Source organism: Bubalus bubalis, chromosome 22 (assembly GCF_019923935.1).
Source record: "Bubalus bubalis isolate 160015118507 breed Murrah chromosome 22, NDDB_SH_1, whole genome shotgun sequence".
In the NCBI taxonomy this organism is placed as follows: Eukaryota; Metazoa; Chordata; class Mammalia; order Artiodactyla; family Bovidae; genus Bubalus; species Bubalus bubalis.
In genome coordinates this window covers 13,965,377-13,973,197 of record NC_059178.1, presented here as the reverse complement: position 1 = coordinate 13,973,197, position 7,821 = coordinate 13,965,377, and the positions used below count along the sequence as shown (strand labels likewise).

Here is a 7,821-nt window from a genome sequence, read left to right as displayed (position 1 = left end):
TTGGCTATGCCAGGCCTTAGCTGCAGCACATGGGCTCTCCTTACTGCAGCAGGCAGGATCTTCAGTTGCAGCCCATGGGATCTAGTTCCCTGACCAGGATTGAACCCGGGCCCCCCTGCATTGAAGCTTGAAGTTTTAGCCACTGGACCACCCGGGAAGGCCCTACAGCATGTCTATTTGATAACAGATTGCTCACACCCAATCTTCTGGGGTGGTGAGTCAGGTTACCCCCAGTACCAGAGAGGAAGCTCAGGCCTTATGGACCTTCTACGTTTCATGCATAAGCCTCCGTCTTCACCAAGGCCAAGTAGCAAACCAGAAGCTCTTTCTCAAATGAGACTCTGCACCAGTCCATAGACTAGCTCAGAAATCCTAGAGGTCTGGGCTGTGGTTCTCCTGCTGGTATTTTCCAGAAACTCCAGAGAGCATCTGTATTTGCTACAGACACTTTGAGCCGATCTGTCGCTCATCAGACCCAAGCGGCGGGCAACTTGTTCTACAGAAACCTTTCTTGCTCTGGTTGCCGCTTGAAACTGCATGTGATGTATTAACTGAGACTTTCTGTGTCCAGCCAAATCTTTGATCTGACAAGTTACTCTTTACCCTTGGAAAATAACACCACCATGATTTCTTTCACTGATTTTTCATACAGGACATATTCAGAAAAGTCAACTATACAGGGCTCTATTAGCCTTGCAGTTATAGTGCATTTTTTCTTCATCTAATGCCACATAACACTTGGTAAGATGTTTCCTTAGCTTTTTCCATTCTACTTAGAAAACTGTAACAAACAAGGTTTGGTCTTTCCAGATTCCATTGTGTCTGCATTTGAAGTACTCAATTCTTTTTTCACTGTACTATGAATAGTGGGCCTTGACATGGTGCCACAATGACCTTATGTCACGCGTGGAACCCTGGTCCAGGATGATTCCACATGCCTCAGGGCAAGTAAGCCTGAGCGCCGCAGCTACTGGGTCTGTGCGCCCTAAAGCCCATGCTCTGCAACGAGAGAAGCCCCTGCAACGAGATGCCCTCACACTGCCACTAGGGAGTAGACCCTGGTCCCTGCAACTAGAGGAAGCCTGCTCACAGCAACAGAGACCCAGTGTAGCCAAATATGGCTTCCCAGGTGGCGCTGGTGGTAAAGAACCCGCCTGCCAATGCAGGAGATGTAAGAGACATGAGTTCGATCCCTGGGTTGGGAAGACCCCCTGGAGGAGAGCATGACAACCCCCTCCAGTGTTCTTGCCTGGAGAATCCCATGGACAGATGAGCCTGGCAGGCTACAGTCCATAGGATCACACAAAGTCAGACACAACTGAAGTGACTTAGCACAGCACAGCACAAAGCCAAATAAAAGTTAATTAATAAAAACTACCTTATGTCATAATACTGTTCAAAAATTTTCTGTTGTGAAAAACACAAGAAGTAAATTATATATGTGTGTGTATATATCTGTGTGTGTGTGTCAAAGAAAAGATAGTTTTCCTATTTTCATTTTATTTTCTCAACTTCATGTAGTTTCTTTGGAGTATTTTCCTCTCTTCTACAAGTCAGAGATATATGAGTTTCATTTTTTTCAGCTTCCTTAAACGTAGACTGTGCAGCTGTTGAAAAGGGGAGTCTTCCAATGTCTCCTTTTAAGTCAATGATCCATCCTGAAAAATAATACAATAAATCATAAGTACATTTTCTTTTATTTTAGAATAAAGCATATTAAATTATAAAATAATAAATGCCTTTATATAATATTTTAAAAGTTAGAAAAGTTTTCCAAAAGGGTAAAGGTAAAAAATATTATTGCAAAAGAAAACAACAAAGAGTACTTACTTCTTCTGTTTCTGTATATATGCAAATAAGAAAACTTTGGGATTTCCAAACAACCATGTATTATACAATAATACAGTCACAGAGATTGTATCAGGTATAACCAAAGACAGGCAGTAAGAGAATCCCGAGAAAAAAAATTAACTTCACCTCTGAAAATGCAGTATTTATGTTAATATCTTAATCCTACTAACTCAGAAGATTCTAGAGCACAAAAGAATACGTAAGTACACACTCCATTATCTGCCAGAGTAATAACACCATCATATATTGAGAATCCCTTGGACTGCAAGGAGATCAAACCAGTCAATCCTAAAGGAAATCAGTCCTGAATATTCACTGGAAGGACTGATGCTGAAGCTGAAACTTCAATACTTCAGCCACCTGATGTGACGAACTGACTCATTTGAAAAGACCCTGATGCTGGGGAAAGATTGAAGGCAGGAGGAGAAGGGGATGACAGAGGATGAGATGGTTGGATAGCCTCACCGACTCAATGGACATGAGTTTGAGTAAACTCCGGAAGTTGGTGATGGACAGGGAAGCCTGCCGTGATGCAGTCCATGACATCGCAAAGAGTCAGACACAACTGAGCGACTGAACTTAACTGGTATTATGAAATCTCTGGATTGAACTGTTATGGAAGAGTGACTCCTTCATACCTTCCATTTTTGCCCTTTCTGAATAGGAATGTCTATAACCACTACCCTATGCCTCTCCACAGGTGTATATTGGGTGTCTTGGGAACGGATAACTCATCTCTTTAGTTCCACAGGTCCACAGAAGCTGTGCTCACAAGCTACACCCCAGGAGGCTCATCTTGTCTGAGATTTTGGAGAGTTTATTCTATAATGAGTTTATACTATAATGAGGCAAGACTTGGGGGGACTGGTTCCAAATAGGAAAAGAAGTACGTCAAGGCTGTATATTGTCACCCTGCTTATTTAACTTATATGCAGAGTACATCATGAGAAATGCTGGACTGGAGGAAACACAAGCTGGAATCAAGATTGCCGGGAGAAATATCAATCACCTCAGATATGCAGATGACACCACCCTTACGGCAGAAAGTGAAGAGGAACTCAAAAGCCTCTTGATGAAAGTGAAAGTGGAGAGTGAAAAAGTTGGCTTAAAGCTCAATCTTCAGAAAACGAAGATCATGGCATCCGGTCCCATCACTTCATGGGAAATAGATGGGGAAACAGTGGAAACAGTGTCAGACTTTATTTTTTTGGGCTCCAAAATCACTGCAGATGGTGACTGCAGCCATGAAATTAAAAGACACTTACTCCTTGGAAGGAAAGTTATGACCAACCTAGATAGCATATTCAAAAGCAGAGACAGTACTTTGCCAACAAAGGTCCGTCTAGTCAAGGCTATGGTTTTTCCTGTGGTCATGTATGGATGTGAGAGTTGGACTGTGAAGAAGGCTGAGCGCCAAAGAATTGATGCTTTTGAACTGTGGTGTTGGAGAAGACTCTTGAGAGTCCCTTGGACTGCAAGGAGATCCAACCAGTCCATTCTGAAGGAGATCAGCCCTGGGATTTCTTTGGAAGGAATGATGCTAAAGCTGAAACTCCAGTACTTTGGCCACCTCATGTGAAGAGTTGACTCATTGGAAAAGACTCTGATGCTGGGAGGGATTGGGGGCAGGAGGAGAACGGGACGACAGAGGATGAGATGGCTGGATGGCATCACTGACTCGATGGACGTGAGTCTGAGTGAACTCCGGGAGTTGGTGATGGACAGGGAGGCCTGGCGTGCTGTGATTTATGGGGTTGCGAAGAGTCGGACACAACTGAGCGACTGAACTGAAATGAACTGAACCGGTAGGGAGTGAATACATTTTGCATGTGAGAAGAGCATTAATCACTGGATACCAGAGAGCAGACTAGAGCAGACATAACTCTTAAAGTAACTCTGGTGTTTATGCCTCTGTGTAGTTCCCCGCCCTTGAGCGTGGGGCTATCTGTACCTTGATTCTAACCAAAGAGAGCAAGAGGGATAGGGTGTCAGTCCTGTGATTACTTACATAAGACTCTATCTCGATAGCAGACTCTCTCCTTGCTTACTTTGAAGAATCCAGCTGCTACCAAGAAGCAAGATACAGCAGCAAGGAACTGAATACTGCCAACAACCACATAAATGGGAAGTGAAGGCTTCCCAAGTAAAGCTTACAGTTGAGAAGTTACGTAGGTCCTCTGCACCTTAATTGCAGCCTAAGAAACCCTAAACAAAGAGCCCACCTAAGCTATACCTAGACTTCTGACCAGGAAATGTCTTTAAAACCCCTCATAGCACGCTAACATAAAAGGAAACATCCTTGGACTTCCCCGGTGGTCCAGTGGTTAGGAATCTGCCTGTCAATGCAGGGACAGGGTTCAGTCCCTGGTTTGGAAGATCCCGCACACTGTGGGGCAACTAATTCCCTGTGCCACAGCTACTGAAGCCCCTGTGCCTAGGGCCCGTGCTCTGCAACGAGCAAGCAATGAGAAGTCTGCACACCAAAACTGGAGTAGCTCCCTGATCACCACAGCTAGAGAAAGCCGGCACACAGCAACAAAGACCCAGCTCAGCCAAAAATAAACATAAATAAAGAAATAAAATCCTTCAAAAAAAGAAGAAAAAAAAAAGGAAATGTCCTTTTTTAAAGTATCCAGCAAAAACCTACATAAAAGATTTTTAATTGTAAAAGATTAGAAGTATTCCCTTTAGAGTCGGAAAACAAGGATCCTACTAGCACCAGACAAGAAAAAAAAAAAAAATTACAGGTATAAGTATTAGAAAGCAAGAAGCAGAACTGTAATTATTTTCAGGTAACGTAGAAAACCCAATAGAATATACAGATTAATTATTGGATTAATGAGAGTTCATAAATTGTATGGTTATGAGACCAGTATACAAAAATGATTGCTTTCTTACACTCTAATAATAGAGTTTTTTAAATGTAGTATAAGAAAAAACATTTTTAAGGGTAACTAAACAAATCTAACAAAACACATGAATGAATTTAAGAAATTAAGCTATAAAAATGTTTATATATTTTAAAAGAAGATATTAAAAATATTATTTTCATGGCTAGAATACCAGAGATGTCAGGTCTATAAATTTAATATAATTCATTTAAATTTAAATAAATTTTTTCATCAAATTTGGCAAATTTAAATTATTAAGGAATGAAATTTTAAAAAGCAAAAAGCCAATACTAACAAAGTCAATTTTGGAGATAAACATGATATAAGGACTAGATCTAGAAGCTATCAAAATATGAAGCTAAAGGAATTACAATGCTGCACTATTAACACAATAACAGAAAAATCAACCAGTGGTAAAGAATAGAAAAGGTCCCTACATGCACAGGACTTGTTTTTCAACCTTGAGGGCATTGTAAATTAGCAGGAAACAGATGACCTCTTCTATATATGATGCTGGGTCTGTTACTTAATGGTATGAAAAAAACAAAAGTGAATTCCAAGTCACATTATGCATTAAAATCTTTTCCAGGTGAATTAAAGAACTACATATTTTAACTTTTTGAAAAAAATACAAAATATCTTTATGTACTTGGGGTTGGAAAAGCCAAAAGATCAAAAGCACAAACTGTAAACAAAAATGCTTAAATGTCCTTCCTACCAAGTAAAAACATTGTTTTATACTCTCGTGTATAAAAAGACACCAAAATAAAGCAATAAGACGAGCCATATAGATGTGTCTAGCTCGCAAATAAACTCATTCATATCTTGTTTGTAGTAGTCAGAGATTCAAGAGAAGAGAATGGAAAATTGTGGTAAATTCATACAATAAAATATTATACAGCAGCGAAAATAAACTATGCCTACACATATCCACAGACTTCTCAAAAAGCTAACATTAAGTTGAAAAAAGCACAAGTTTCAGAAGGATACATACTCTATGATATATTTAGAGACGGTTTTTAAATATGCAGTTCTACCATCTGTTGTTTAGGAATACATATGCATATAGTAATAGTGTCAATGCATGTGTCGAAAGGATAGACACCAAATTTAGGATGGTCGTTCCCTTTGTGGGGTAGAATGTAAGAAAAAAATGTGATTGAGGAAGGGCCAAAAAGCTTCAACTATATTTATTTTATTTCCCAAGATGAATGTTATGCCTTTTTCTAAATATTTTGGATGTTTTATATACATCATGATAATTAAAAAAAAAAAAAAAAATGAGTCTGGGTCTTTGGTAAAACCTTCAAGCTGCCGGATCAAGTTTTCCGAGCCAACACAGCCTCATAGTCATTTTTGTTACTGTCACCAAAGGTTCCTACAGGATTCAGGAGGTCTTGTTTAACCATCGCAGCTCTTGGATCCGCTTTTGTCTCAGCTTCTATGAATTGTGGGGCCTTCCACCTTGTCCAGTATTGTGTAGATGTACACCCTAATTAGCTCATGTACACTCACCCACCATAAAAGGACAATGACAATACCTACCATTTCTTGGATGCTCTCTGTGTGTCAATGTGGTACGTAACTCTCTACATCCATTCATTTAAACCATCTTTACAGTAACTATCTTGCCAACCAGGAAACTGGAAATCAGAGACGCTAGGGTCCTTAGCCCCGCCCATTTTCTACCAGCCCTTCCTGGCCTCTCTCTGCTGCCTCCCAGGGCTACCTGAGTCCAGATCCTCTCGGACGATGGTGTGGGCTGATGCAGTGACGGACTCTGCCCGGGAGTGCGGTTCTGATGGCACAGAGCCTTGGTGACGAGACCAGCCTCAGACTGAAGGCCGCACCGATGTGGCCCCCAGTGCGCAGGCTTGCGCCACAGCTGTACAGCGCCCTGGTCCCCACCCACCCGCCGTCAGTCACAGGCGCAGACCAGTCCGAGTATTTGCTACCAGAGCCCACTAGGGGTCTCTGTTACTTTATTTTTCTGTTGACTGAAGGCTTGCTAAAGCCACCCTGCTGCTGCTGCTGCTGCTGCTAAGTCGCCTCACTCGTGTCCGACTCTGTGAGACCCCATAGATGGAAGCCCACCAGGCTCCGCCGTCCCTGGGATTCTCCAGGCAAGAACACTGGAGTGGGTTGCCATTTCCTTCTCCAATGCATGAAAGTGGAAAGTGAAAAGGGAAAATCAAGTCGCTCAGTCGTGTCCGACTCTTAGCGATCCCATGGACTGCAGCCTACCAGGCTCCTCCGACTATGGGATTTTCGAGGCAAGAGTACTGGAGTGGGGTGCCATTGCCTTCTCCAAAAACCACCTTAAACCTGTTCAAAGCCAGAAAGTAGGCTGCCTGGAATTCTGTGGTCTTCAGAGAAACCAGACTCCTACAACCAAAACTGGGCCCGAGAGGGTGGAGAGAAGAGAACTCACATTTGTCGGAGGATTTGGTTGGAGCACTTCCCTGTTTCAGCCAGTTCTCATACCTTAATGTTAAGAAGCCAACATTTAAGTAATGATCCGCATGTGCAAGGCACTGTTGTATACTCTTTACAAATATTAACTTCTTAAGCTTCACAACAACCCAGGAGTTAAGTAGGGTTAAGTAATTTGCCTAAGGTCACACAGCTGGTAAGTAGTATGGTCATTTAGTCAGTTCATCCTCGTGACAACTCTGTATGGTAGATACTGCCATCCCTAGTTTGCAGACGAGGAGCCCAGGCTCAGAAACATTGAGGCCAACATTATACAGTAGCAGAAGGGGAATCCACATCTAGGTCTATGTGACTCAGGACGAAATATAAGACAAAAGATCTTCCCAGAGAGGGAGAGAGGACCAGTTCCCAAGTCCTGTGTCCTCGGCCCCGTGTGGGTCACATACACAGGCTTATGGACACCATGAAGGACTGGGTGGTCCACTCTCTGCTGAAGACAGGGGGAGCTGTTCTGAACTCGTGCAAGAACTATGTCAAAGGAAACAAGAGTGACGAGGTCTGGCATCCTGTGCGTGAATCGTCATTTCCCCCTTCTTCCTCCTCCATCTGAGTGTGTGCAGAAAGTAACGAGGAAGCATTGCACTGG

General features: G+C 42.3%; 1 long non-coding RNA gene across 2 annotated transcripts; it reads right to left on the bottom strand.

Moving 5' to 3' along the window:
• Positions 1-1,483: 1,483 nt before the first annotated feature.
• LOC123331149 lies at positions 1,484-6,631 on the bottom strand. Of its 2 annotated transcripts, none has more exons than XR_006547636.2 (2): positions 6,288-6,631; positions 1,484-1,658 (listed from the first exon to the last, which is right to left on the bottom strand). It is a non-coding gene; the product is annotated as an uncharacterized LOC123331149 (long non-coding RNA). The 2 variants fall into 2 exon arrangements; XR_006547635.2 differs by having other exon boundaries at positions 6,472-6,631.
• Positions 6,632-7,821: the final 1,190 nt, after the last annotated feature.